The sequence below is a fragment of the Pinus tabuliformis genome, chromosome 6 (genome assembly GCF_031772625.1).
Source record: "Pinus tabuliformis cultivar Carrire ecotype Pingquan chromosome 6, CPIR1, whole genome shotgun sequence".
NCBI classification, from domain to species: Eukaryota; Viridiplantae; Streptophyta; class Pinopsida; order Pinales; family Pinaceae; genus Pinus; species Pinus tabuliformis.
The window spans coordinates 682,784,244-682,799,195 of record NC_142292.1 but is presented as its reverse complement, the minus strand read 5'-3'; positions in this window follow the sequence as shown (position 1 = coordinate 682,799,195).

The following is a 14,952-nucleotide window of genomic DNA, read 5'->3' as shown; positions in this document are numbered from 1 at the left end:
TCAGTTTTTTTGTTTAGTTTTTTTTTTTAAATATTTTCGGACTTCCTCAAAACTTAAAAAGGATAAGATCGTTGTGTTCTTCTTGTAGATACCTTTCCAACGATATAAAAGTTTCCTCAATTGGGTTTAGGGATCAAAATATATGAGCCCTCAAAGTTTCATTAATGTACTTTGACACCTTCATAGTCCTGCCACATGGCACCCACATGGCTCCGTCACATTGTGCTCATGTGGCCTCCATGACACAACTCTATTGGTAGTTTCTAACTCATACATGCTCATCACAATGTGGAAATTATGCTCTAGCTATTGACCCTCTCATGCTAGGCCACGTCCTCCCCTTTCCATGGCCTGCGAGGCCTATGTATATATATATATGACATATATGAGGAATGCGAACCCCTCTACACCACCTCACCCTGAGAATAAAGTCTCAGTGGTTTCCTTCACAATCCCTCATCGAAGTTGTTGGGGAATAAATTCCAATGTTACATGGAACCCCTTCTGGCAATACCACCACGTCAATCTACTTACAATGCTCAACCAATCGTGTGCGGTATGGCATCTCATTTTCACACAGGAGAATGGCATCCCTCGCTATAGATATAAGAAAATTACCATGATATAAAACACATACATGAAATCCACATGTACTATAATAAAATTTTAGGAATTTAACTTACAAATGCATAAATTTTTTTATAAGAAAAACTATAAAACATTCAATAATTTTAGTCAGTAAACCTTATGCACCGACATCCTACAACCATGTAAAATTTGTTAGAGATACACATTGAATTTCATAATGGAAATCTTTAACCTCATAACTCTCATCTAATTGCATTCATCTATAATAAAAAAATTGCCAAACTAAAGGTGGGACTTCAATTTTCCACCCAAGCTTAGACTCACTGTACCCAAACTTACTTGAAGTAGTCACCCCCCAAGCTAGACCCATGATCTGAGGGGATTTTTTTCAATAGTTTTAGCAGGAGGCCATACTCAACTCAAAACAAGGCATGGATTACTTATAAAATTAGGTCGTTTATCAACTCTTTAGCAAACACCCTGAGTGGTTTCTCAACAAATTCTTGGCAAGCACTCATTCCCATTTTCCTCAGAATTTCTTGAGCTCCTCTAGGCCACAATTTATCTTCCTATGGAATTTCATTCCCTCAAATTTGTAGGTCTCTCCAACACTTCTCACATGCTTCCCCAAGAGGAAAGTCCTTGCTGAACATTGCTATGCAATTGCCTTTTTATATTTTTTCATGGGTGCCTCTTCATGCTCCTCTTGGACTCTTCATCTCCTCATGGAAGCTTCTTCTGATTTTCTTGATAACTGCATCAGAAATTAAATAGCTGTGCCAACTAGGTCCACACAAGTTTATTTTCCTCATCCTCAGATCATGGATCTATGATCCTACTCTTTAGGCCTATTCATAAAAATATATTCATTTATAATCCAGAGTATAATTACATTACACAAATAATGGGAAAAGTATACCGGGGGTGTAACAAACCCCACCCCCTTAAATGCAACACCATCCTAGGTGTTATAATCACAATGACTAATTAAACATAAATTTTATTGAGTTAGCCACTTTCATGGCTCCTTTACAATTTCCTGGTGATCTTGTTGTACCCATCCCATCTTAATAGATTTTTCTTCTTCCTAGAGTGTTGTTTGCCTCCATATCTAGCATTGATGTCCTTTGCACTCCTTGTTCTTTCAATGGATATATCCCTTCCCATTGCTTCCTAGAACACCCCCAATGTGCTTCTAGTTCCAACCAGTCATTTTCATGACCGTTTAAAAATTGATATCATTTTCTAGAATCCCCTTCTATGCTTCCCTATCCCTCGGGCGATCTAATCCCCCTTTTGTGTAGTCACTCACCTTCCAAGTTTAGGCATCCTCTTCTCTGCTTCTTAGTCCCTTAGGTGAACCATTCCTTACAAGGCTTCCTCGCATTAGAAGGATTTCATAACCAACGAAAGTCCTTGCCTCAATATTTTCATACTAGTCATAGCATGCTTCATGGGAATCAGTAGACAATATTGGGTGCTAGTGTCCCATATTGGTCTTGTTCCTGAAATATTTAATCAGTGTGTTGTTGTGCACTCTAATATCTTCAAGCTACTACTATTCACCTTGTAGCCAATTCCATCCAACCAAACTGGGCAACTCCATGCTTTCCTACATCATAGCACATAAATCTCCATGAGTTTCATCATAAGGAAATTGAAATAATTTAAATCATACCTTATTAACAACTTATTCATGATGTGAACCTTGCAATTTCATTTTTCTTCCTATCATAGAAAGTCAAATTAGCTCATAAACCAACTATCATAAATCAAAATATCAATTCATGTTCATAATTTGGAAATTAATAAAAATTAATGAAATATTGATACTTATCTTTGGATTGCTCTTTACTTTACACATAGTGGGTCAGTTGCCAATTTGGGAAGTACTTAGTGGCCTTCTTTCCTCTCGTACACACAATATATTGATTGTGAACCCGGAAAAAATCCAATGCCTTCTCTTCTCTTCTCTACGACACACTGGATTAGTTTCCCCACTTTATCAAGCACTGATATATATATATATATATATATATATATATATATATATATATATATATATATATATATATATATATGTATCTATCTATCTATATATATATATATATATAGATATAGATATATACACACACACACACACACACACACACACACACACACACATATATATATATATATATATATATATATATATATATATATATATATATATATATACATACACACACACCCATTTTCTTCCGCACGAATATGGGAACTACCAATCCTGGTATTATTTTGTTGAAAGGAATATAGGTGTATCCAACACCTTCATAGGCCTAGGAAACCCCCAATTTCGGTGGATTAGATGTCCTAAGACTGGCGTAGACAATCCCATACCTATTTTTCTAGTCACAAAGGCCCAAACAGTCCCATACCTACCTATCCCATCACATTAGACATCACACAGGCCTACAGAGTCCCATACTTGTCTATCCCAACATGGTAAACATCACAAGGGCCCAGTCAATCCCATACCTTATTATCCCAAAACGTATCACAACACATGCAATTATACACAGTGTATAGAAAAACACATACACATATACTCGTGATACAACATAAGGGATACACATGGTAAAACACAACACATATAAAATACAAATGACATGGTACAACATGTACACAACAATATTGAATATCTAGAGACCACAAAATATATATCAACATACGCTAGGAAACAACGCCTCTAGTGTATTTCCCATGCTTTACCACATGCATCCACAGCCCAAATCCCAAGTCGATGGTTTCTTCAATTATCCAAGCTTGTCCAACATGAAGTTTATCACACAACTTTCATTCTATTGATATATCCTTCAACATTCTCTGTTCATAATAATATAAACACAAGACCAATATAAGAATCATATTCATATAATATTAAAACCATAATGACTGGGATTTGCTCGTGATAAATGGACTCCCCATTCATCTAGGAATCTCATTGGATAACTTCATTATATTATTCCATCAATAAATTCACATAATCATCCACTAAATTTTAAACCATCATTCTTTCACAAGAATAATCTCTAAAAAAACCTGTTCGTCACAATGGCTTAGCATACCTTAAGTAATCAACCATGTTCATGAATCTAACACATAATCATAGATATATATATATATAAAGTAAGTTCAAGGTTTAGAGAACCTTCGTTGTGCCATTTTCATGGCTTCCATTTCATTGTCCATTATTTTTTATGGACCCAACCAACCTTCTTGGTTGTCATACTACTGTCCACTTAGTCATGGACATATCATACATTAACACATGTCAAATAAAACCAGCGTTTTAGATAATTCCCTCTTTTTTTTTTTTTGTTCTCACAAGAATTTTTCAACTTGTACATGATTTCATTCCTACTTGTTGTCATATTTAGGAGTGATGCTCCAACATTTACCAGCATTGGTATTTCCTGGCACATCTACCAAGCCCAACCTTTCTCATTTTGTTCATGCTCTCTATTAATGTGTAGCGCCTCCTCAAATCTCTTATCAGAGATTCGTGGCTTCTCTGTCACACCCAAAAAAAAATTACTAAGACCCCAAGCGTGAAATTCGTAAGGAAATTAAACAAGAAACAAACGACAAGAATACAAGAACAAAAAGTACACCAGAATAATCATAGAAAAATTCCACCAAAACAACATGGCCATGCACAAGTCAACAATTGAGGCAATGAACATTTCATGAGGCCAATAAATTTAAAACACAACATGTAAACATTAAAATAAAGAAGTCCCAAAAATTGGCTCGATTCCCATGAGTCTCAAAGTTCAACGCGTCCTTCATTTTTACATACATACATACATGCATGCATGCATACATACATACATAACACATAGATACATACATAAAACATCCTTCATATATATATATATATATATATATATATATATATATAGATATATATATATATATATATATATATATATATATATATATATATATATATATATATATATATATATATATATATATATATATATATATATATATATATATATATATATATGCATGTATGTATGTATGTAGGTATTAGTCCAAGAATTTTCATGAGGTTTTCAACAACCTTGAATTCTTAATTCCCTTCAAGTAAATCACAGGGGAATTCCTTTTCAATATATGTATCCATATATTATGGAGCTTGAGGGGATTCCCCCTCCTCCTTTTCAACATCTTTCATAACGATTCATGTCCATGTGGCTCATATGGATTTCCCTCCTTTTTTCGTCGGTGGGAACAATCTCTTCTCATGTGTTCCTCCCCATATAACCAACATGATATGGCCTTATTTTCCTTCTTAGACTCAGGAGGCCTCTTCTTACCAATATCATTTTCCCCTTTTGAGGATTTACTTTGATATGTCAATTCCTGTAGATGTTTTTGTAGTTCAGATTTCAACTTGTCCAGTTCTTATAGCTTCATGGTGAGCTTCCTAATTTCTTACTTGCAGATATTTAGCTTAGCTTCTAAGTCCTTGAGCTTAGCCTTCTAGTCCCTGAAGGCTCTTTCTCTTCCAGAGGAGCTTCCCCTCTTTACTTCATGCCATGTTCCACTTGTCATTTTCCCCTTGTTTTTTCCACTGAGTCTTCCTTTATGCTACCAGAGACACTTCAGATGTTAGTGTCTCAATGAAATATGAACAAATATACCAGACCTTCAATAACTATTTAAACCCTCATTAAAGCTCTTCTTCTATCATCATTCAAGAATGTCCTGATGATGGATCCCCGTTGGGATTTGAAACGTTGCTGAAAAAATGGTTATTACTATGGGTTCTCCAGCTTCAAAATTAAAATATATATATACCAGCTGCCATATTTCCATGCTAAGCCAAGCACACTACCCTAAAATTTTTCACACATCTCAAAATTTTCATCAGGCACATGTCTCAAACTAGAACATAATTTAACATATACATAAACATGGTTTCAAAATTCATTTTTTCAGACACACACACACACACACACACACACCTCTTTACCAAGACCACTGGTTATGGCATCTGCAATCTCATCAAGTTAGTTAAAATCCATATGTTACATCAACATATGTCATCATTATAATTTTAGAAATATCACATTTATAAATGCATCATAGATATGCGTGCAGTCTTATATCAACACCAAACCTCTCAATCATAGTGCTACACCTAGTACCCACTTGCATAAGCAAGTGATTATCTTGCAATAATACAATAACCAATATTGGTAGGAAATCATCAAAATACATTACTTTAAAATAGAGTATAAAATGTAATGCCTCCAATCTCACCAAGGTTCTTTGCCATGTATTATGTAGCCCATGGAAGTCTCACATCCTAGTCAATAGATATATATATATATATATACATATATATATATACATATATATATATATATATATATATAGATATATATATGTATATATATATATATATATATATATATATATATATATATATATATATATATATATATATATATATATATATGTATGTATATATATGTATGTATATATATATATATATATATATATATATATATAGATATATATATAAAATTCAGACACAAACTAGGATAATACAAGTAACACAAGGATTTCCCCAATCCCTCATATCACATAAAAATTCACATATGCATTCATCCAAGTGTGTGTTGGTGTTCAGATATGAATCATGCAATTCGCCCAATTCCACATTAATTGTCAACCCAGGTCTCTACGAGTTATTTCAAGGCTATCATGCAAAGTATATGTAGGCCGTAGTTTCCCTACCCAATATTGAACATTCAATTATAAACTTAACGATGTGTAACAACAAGTAATAACTGTAACAAAAAATAAGAGTAACAACAAGTAATGAATGTAACAACAATATAAGTAACAAACAAGTAAGACTCACAACAACACACTGATAATCATTCAAAACAATAAATAACTCAATTGAAATAAACCTATGCACACATCTATCCAACAACACTTGGTCAGGAGAGTGGGACCAACTCCCTAATCAAGGCTGTGGCAAGATCAAGAAGTCACAACATGCTCAGAAGATCATAATTTCATTAATCAAAATGAAATTACAATGTATGTTGTTACAGATTCAAAGTTAACGTAATTCTCTGCGATCGTAATTGTTGGCTTTCAAAACCCTATAACTCTACTTATACAATTTATTAACACTAACAACTCCTAGAATTACGACAATTGTCTGCCTACAATTACATAGTGGTTCCCAAAGAAAAACAAAATATAAAGATAACAGTGCATTGATTGAGAGGTTTATCCACCATTGCAGCGGATGTCTCAAGATGGCACTACCAGTGTGATGGTCACCATTCATTAAACCATGGTCCTTATCATCCTTCCTCCAAATCTGAAAGAATAATCAAATAAGCAAGCCACTAAGGAAAAAATCCCCTATGACTATGCTTCATTTATTCATGATTCATAACATCATGACAAGAGGTATACCTATGCGGTTTAGAATGTAAATTGACCAACAATGGTGTAAGATGGATATAGGAAACAGGGTAAAAAGGTGGGTAAAAACATGCAAATTTAGACACCAACATCTCCCCCAACTAGTATTTCTACATGTCCTCATGCATCTCGTCGCCTGCGCAAATCTAGGTTGGAGTTGTGGTGATCAACATGAAGCTGTGAAAGATCATATTTTGCAGCCATTTCTGTTCCCAAAGGCTTATATCCATCTGTCTGGAGGACTTCCTTCCACCAATCCTTGCCTACCATGTAAGCTGGGGTATACTGATCGGCTGGAAGCTAGATAATGGGGAACCAAAACCTCAAACCCATCCATCAGATCCCACGAAGCTGCATGCATGCAATATACCGAGGTACTATGTTTAAATCCCGAGCAAAGTTGGGGGCCCCAAAAGGTTCACGTATCCTGACGGTTGATGACGATAGCATCCACCATTTCTGGTAGCTATCTTGAACCTTCTACTGGAAAGTAAAGATTTTTTTTGTGCACAGGTCAACACACCATTTCTAGGTTGCTAGCATTTGTCCTTTCCATCCTTCGATCTCCAAGAAGGTGTGGTGTCTATTATATACATTCATAGACTGAAAATTCCCCATTCGAAGGACAAGTGGTATGTTTGCTTGATTCTCTTAGAACATGTCAAAGGCCTTCTTCCACTTAATCTGATTAACTGTGTAGGAGGTAAAGGCTCTTAACTGAATATTCCCCACGTATGGCACTGGGTTGAATGATTGATCATCTCCCATAAATTAATCATGCATATAGAGTTTGCACATCAGGTGCTGGTTCAAGGTATTATGACTCTTCAAGATACACAAAAATTGTATCGGGTCGTCTATTACATGGCTGATTTCCTAATGAATTCTTTCTAAACAAAAGAATAAATATTGTTCATGGAGGAACAAAGAATACTTGTGGGCAAGGGGTTGGCAAACCATTACCTGCTATGCCAGAGTGAACATTTCTTCCTTATTAGCCTTCAGTAGTTGCATCTGCTCTTCTAGTTCCTCAATTTTCTTCTTCTGCTTCTCCCACCTTTGTTTTTATTTCTCTATCTGCTCCATGTAATCAGTAACTATTTTCGCAGCTTGCTCATGAACTCCCCTCACTCCTTCCTAGTGGGCTTCTAAAGGAATGGTCCCCCGTTGAAGGCGAGATGCAACAACCTGCCATTTCTGAATCTCTACAGTCATAAAAAATTATTGTGCCTCGATCAAATGAAAAAACGACTTGGTTTGTGTAGCCGTGGAGGTTGTGGGCCTGTCTTCAGTATGCACTACTACTGAAATGATTTCGGCCCCAGGTTTCACAGCATTCTTCTTATGCCTCCTCACTTTTCTCCGTAAGCGCAGTACTTGCCTCCTTAGCTTGATGATTTCCATTTTTAGCTGCATGTTTTCTTTGAATTGTGATTGGTACCTTTCTTTAAGAGGAGGCCTTATTTTTTCACATTGCTCAATAAATTCTTGTTTGATAGCAACCTCCTCCACTTGTCTTGCAGCTGGTGTGTGGTTTGGCGGATTGACATCAAAAAAATTGTCAACTAGCTCTTTCTCTATTCTGATTTCCTCTATATGTTTCTCAACTCAGGAATATCCTCAACATATTCTCCTTCAGGTCTTAGGATGTCCACATCTTCCCTTGGTGGCTTTGGAGTCACTACATGCCTTTACGGGGTCGTGTCTTCGACACCCTTCTCCTACGACTGCTCCACTTCCCGACCATATTATCATTCAGGTCTCGAGACATCCACATATTCCCTTGCTAGCTCTAGAGTCATTACAGGCCTTTGTGGGGTAGTGTCTTCAACACCCTTTTCTTGCGATAGCTCCCCTGCCCTACCATCTTCTTTCATCTGCTCAAAAGTTGTTTCTAGCCCTTGTAGGTTAGTTTCAACAGCAAAATTCTGCTCTAATGGCCCTGTGTAGATAATATCAGCTGTAATTTCTTTGGTTTGTCCTTTGGTCAACACTAGTTCTTGTGTGACAATGCCTACCACCAATTCCTCAATTTGTCCAATTTGTTCACCAATCGACACTAGTTCTTGTGTACCAGTGTTGACAATGGTGCCTTTAACTACATTGACAAATATTAAGATCGGGGGAGAGGCTTTTTCCTTCACCAGACGTCTAGGGGAATGAAAATTCCTTGCCCCTCTTGGAAAAGACGTAAAAAGTGGAGAACAAATATTTTTTTCTTCAATGTCCATTCTCTTAATGCCTGCTGCCTCATGCCTTCCTTCTCCTTCCCCTGTGTTCACTGGATTTTCTGTTCTCCCTTTTTCTTTTTCTGCCTGTGCTTCTTCCAACCTGTCCTCCTGCTCAACAGTTGACACTGGTTCTTGTGGAGCAGTGTTGACTACGGCCCCTATTTCTTCCAAAGGTTCCTCATTCACTTGAACAGGTGATGATGGTTCTTGTGTATCAGCACCACTTGCAACTTCATCCAACAGTTCTTCATTTTCTTGGGAAGGTGATTCTTGTTCTTGTGTGTTAGCACCACCTGCAGTTTCATCCAAGGGTGATGATTCTCTCCTCAAATTGGCGGTCAGCGCTAGTTCCTGTCGAACAATGTCAATTGCATTCTCTTCTGTTTCCATTGATTCTACTCCCATTGGGCTAGCAAATGACACTGGTTCTTGTGGAGAAACATCGTCTACAACCTCTTCTTCTACATTAATTATTCCTTATCCTCCCTTGCAGGTATCATAGCTGTAAGTTCTTCCTTTTCTAGCTTGGTGAACTATGGCCAAGCCACTAAAGTTCGAGACAGAGCATGCACCACTAGTAGTCTAACCAACCCATGATTTGTAAGGACCGCTAATTCTTGTTGAGACTGATGAGTAGACTGTGCCATTAACTGAAGAATACTCCATAGAAAATATGGCATATCTAAATAATGAATATGTGCATGCTAAAACCGAAGGCTTGCAAGAAGCTTGAAATGATACTTAAACAGGGTAGCAAACTGACCTTCGCAAGTAATATACCTCATGACAAAATATGCAACCTCAACCCATGGGTGCAGAAAAGACTTTTAATCATACCCACTACCCTTCTGGATTGCTGTTTCTCCAGCCTCCAAAAACAATTCCAGGAACTCTGGAAAAGGACATTTCCGAAAAAACCTTTTCTTCCCTCCTTGTGACAATCCACTAAGAATCAAAATTACTTCCTCTGTGACGGAAATATCCAACCCATGAACTCTGGAATTATTTCCATCTAAGTTAAATGTGAATTTGACTATGATATCTTCGAAAAATCCCTACAGCCTCTCAAAATACACATGTCATCCTACATCTAAAAAGACCTGCCATACGTCTGGATTGCATTGAACCTACACTGTGTTTTTTGGTTCGTGCCTAAAGGCTTGCCCGCATTTTGCAGTTGCTCAGTAGAAATAATTGGAGTAACAACAAGATCAATGAGGAGCAGTGTCGGCAGGTAAATTTACAGTGACAAGGTTGTGGTGGCAACGTGTTATAGCTCCAAATCTCACTCTTGGGGTTTGTGATGCTGCACTCATGGTCCAGGGCAACCCCTCCTTCCAGACTTGGTCCAAAATTTAAAAAACAGTGTTTTATTCCCTATACGTGACATTGCCCTGAGATAAACACGTGTATACGCGGGTCTGTGTATACCCAACCCACGTATATGTCTTAAAACACTTAAAAAAAATTAAATCTCCTTAATTTCAGGCAGAGATTGCGGGTTTTACCTGCTGATCACCTGTTAGTGCCCGTGGCCCAACTGTTCCCAACGAATTCCCAACTAAAAAACTACTTTGGGAGAAGTATAAAAAGGCTTCAATGGGAAGGCCTAAGAGGGGAGAGAAGGGAGAAAAAGGTTATTATGCTGAGATTTCCCTGACCAGGTCTGAAGATCCTAGTGCCTCCTGCACTTCCCCCATTTACAGGAAACCCTTGTTTCCTTGTGTGATGATGTATATCTACTACTTGTGATATCATGGAGTAAGTCATGGAAGGAATTTGTTAAAGGCTTGAGACTAGGAGGATGGTTCCGCTTGGAGCCTGCAAAAGGACGAATCAAGTGAAATTATTCCTTTCTGTACTTTATTTGTCTATAATAAAAGAAACACTTGTCTTTGTTCCTGACATAAATCTTCTTCATGTTTATGATATCCATGTTATGATTCATGTATGAATGGTTGTTTAATTGCATAACTAACTACCTTTCAATATATTATGAAGATGATTTCTTTATGATGTTTAGTCCATATACTGCTGTAATTTCTTGAATTGATTGTTTTGCAAGTTGAAGGAGCAAAAAGAACTCCAAGAAGGGTTTGGACCCTGGAAGCATATTCTCGAACGAAGGACCCCTAGGTACGCCCCTTATCATATAGTTTGCTTATATTAGCATCATGGCTGTATGGAATGTGTGTTTCTCTGTATAGACAATTTCAGTCTGCTAGGGTATCAGCCCAAAACCCTAGGGGAACTTTTCCCTTAACAGAATTGGTGACTCCACTGGGGACAATAATATTATTGTTCCTAGTTTGGTGTGTTCAAGCCAATCAGGGCTCAACTGTTTGTTTGCTTGTTGTTGCTGTGTAGTTTGTTCCTGTAGGAACTTGAATTGTAAGTTTGGTCAATTTCTTCAGACTGTTTTTTATTTTTTCTTGAAATCTTTTATATACGTTGTTTTTCTTGTTTACAGAAGCATCAATACGCATGTTTCCTTAAGTGAACCCGCATATACGCAGGTTTCCTTAGGCACAGTCGCGTATACACACAACTGTACATCAATACAGTCACGTATATCTTGCAATTTTCAAGATTTTTTTAAATCTTTTGTTTTTGAAGGTTTGTTTGTTGGTTTCATTTAGTCCTAAACAATTACTTTCCAGTGTCAGTTGTTAGTTTTACAGCAAGTATCTGATTTCAAATTCTCTCTGATTGTGAGAAGTGTTGGTCTTGTTTTTGTTTTTGCAAGCGTCATCATTTTTTGTTTAAGCACGCAAGATTTCTTGTTGGGAATCTTGGCTGCTCTGATTCATCAGGGCAGGAAGATTGATCTCAATATTTGTGTTAAATCTTGTTTTGGTGACCTTTTTTTTTGCTTGACAAAACTACTTTTTGTGACCATCTACTTTTCTTGTTTCACGAAAGTTGTTGATTGACACTCTCTTGAAAATTGTCTTTTTGATCTTTTGGTATTTGTTGCCAAAGCTTTCATTCCTGCTTTTGATTGTTAAGAGCATCTTTAAACACATTTCTTTTTGTTGAGTTTTCATATATTGTGTGTTGTCAACTTGCAAAAGTGTTTGTTGCTTATTCTTCAATCATAAAGTTTCAGTCTTGTTGAGAGCATTTTTGAAAAGACATTTTTGTTTTTGCTTTTGAAGAAAACTTTTTGAAAAACTTGGTTTTGATTTCTTGAACTTTGTTTTGATTTGGTTTCGTTTTGGTGAATGAAAGTGCATTTTTGTTTGTCTTGACACTTGTTTTTAGTGTTTAGACGAAATGAATGGTGGCAACTCATATTCCATCTAAACATTTTAAGTGGCAAAATAAAAATTGATAAACAAGTAACTTTCATTTCTTGATTTAGAGTAGTCTTAAGTCTTGCATCAGCATGTACTCATTGCATTAGGATAGATTTTCACGTATTTTTAGGCATCCATAGCTTTGTTAACTTTTGTGAGTGTGTAGTGTGAGTAAAAGAGAAGAAAAGAAAATTTGTTGTTTTTCTTCAAGTTCCTCTGAACCCTGTAGAAATTTCTTTTCATCGAAAAATGAAAACAAGTGCATTTGCATGTAGTATGGTTTTTATTAATTTCTTTTGTGTCAAAACACCATTAGTTTTGCTTCTGCTTATCCCTTGACTTAAAGAACAGCCCATTTAAAAACAAGCGCTAGTTAAAATATACTAGAACTTTTTATAATTGTGAAGTTAGACACACAAACAAGTTTTAGGATATTTTAGGGCCTTGGATTAGACGAGTGGAGAGATAACTCTCCAAGGCCATTTAAACTGTCAAACATAGGAGTCTGAATAGTGAGTGAAAATCCAATAGCGTTAGGGAGACCAGGAAAGCTTTGGATCAGGGAGTTAAGCACGAGGGTTCTTGAAGACAGGGAAGAGAGATACCCCCTCTCCTACTTATTGAATCTAACCTCAAGACTGTTCCGCTTGGCTTCTGATACGAGTTGGTAACCTTAGTTGCTACTCCTAGGGATCTACACAGGTGGCTGCGAAGGGGAATCCCGTGGCACCTGAGGTCGACGTTGTATAACTTTCAACGGTACTACTGGAGGGCACCCTTGTGAAGCTTAGGGGCTTGCACCGGCACAGGTTGTTGTTAGGAGGTCATTTTAACTTCCTCTGTTACCTTCGCTGATAAGACTGGGCCGTCATTATCCCAAACTATCTTCGAAAGGCCCCTTACTTCACTTTCTTGTATTTTGGTGTCCGGTCCTCATCACCCGGAGTAGAAATACTCGAAAGTTGTTTGACTGGCTGATATCTTTTAGGGACTTTTTAGTGTGTGCTCTGTGCTCCTAGTTGGCCTAGCTTTCAATTTTTTGAGTCTTTAGCTAGATCTTAATAAAAAATTCAAAGTGGCTGACCGATCACCTAGACGGTCTCGAAGACTTCGTGGTCTTTCACCACCAAGTTTAGAACCTTCTCCCAGAAGGCACAGAGGTAATACTGCCGGTGGGTTTCAACCCATGGTAGCTAACGCATTGGGGATTGATCCTCCTCTCGTGGGCATTAGTGTTCAGAATAGGCTTGGTACTTCTACAAAGCAAGAGAGGAACACTCCAGTTCTTTCTCGAGTTCTCTTTCATATGGAAGATAACATAGAAGTAGAAGAAGTTCAAGAGTCATTAGCGGCTCCGAATTCTCCCTTACCTTCTAGTTATCCAGAAGTATTACGATACATTGGGACTCCGACGCATAGACCGTCAAGTCCAGGTCACACTACGCACTTACCATCGATGACCACTACTGGAAGCATGGCTTCTACTACAAGTGCTACAACTATGCAGACTCCAACATCAGTACAAGGGGGAGGAAATATTTCCATCCCCTCTGCATCTTTATTTGGGTCTTTTGCTAGCACATCTTTAGCTGGGTCTACCTCCATTCCCTCTACGAGTGGAAATTCCCAGGCCAATGTTTTTAGTACTAGATTCTTCCCATTTGGCACCCATTCACAGGGTATTCCATTAGTTCTGTTTAGTGCCTCCACATCCATGATGGGTGGATCGGCTTCATTTCAGGGTTTTCCTTTTGGAAGTGGTCATATACTACATTCCAACCCGACAGTAGGATCTATGCCTTTTTCTTCTACAAGACAAAGCAGAAATACTTTTCAAGGTTGGACTAACCCTGCGGTTAGTGGCATGGGAACTGGGAATCTATTTTTCAGCCAACAAGGGAATGGGTCATACTCCACAGTTAGTTCGTTTCGAAGTATTCCTCCCTTAGCTTCTGCTTGGAATCCTTATCAGGGGTTATCCACTCCTTATAATCCTTTAGGAGGAAGCTTCTCTGGTTATGGAGGTTTTGCAGCCGGAGTTGGTCAAACTCCGATTTTTACTGGATCACAAGGCTTTCCTTTTGGTTCAACCGGTTCTGCTGGATACTTCAGGTAGCCTGGTGCTTTTTAAAATCTAGGCCAATCTTTTTAGAACTTTGGGAACTCTGCCCAATCTGGGTCGAATCCCCAAGGTCCTCCTAGGATTCCTTTTCTGGCAACTTTGAACTTACCGAATCTCACGAAATTAACAAACGATCCAATCAAATACAACCCGGCCTGGCCTCCGGTCCCAACCAAACTCCCTTCGGATATTCCAAAATTCGAAG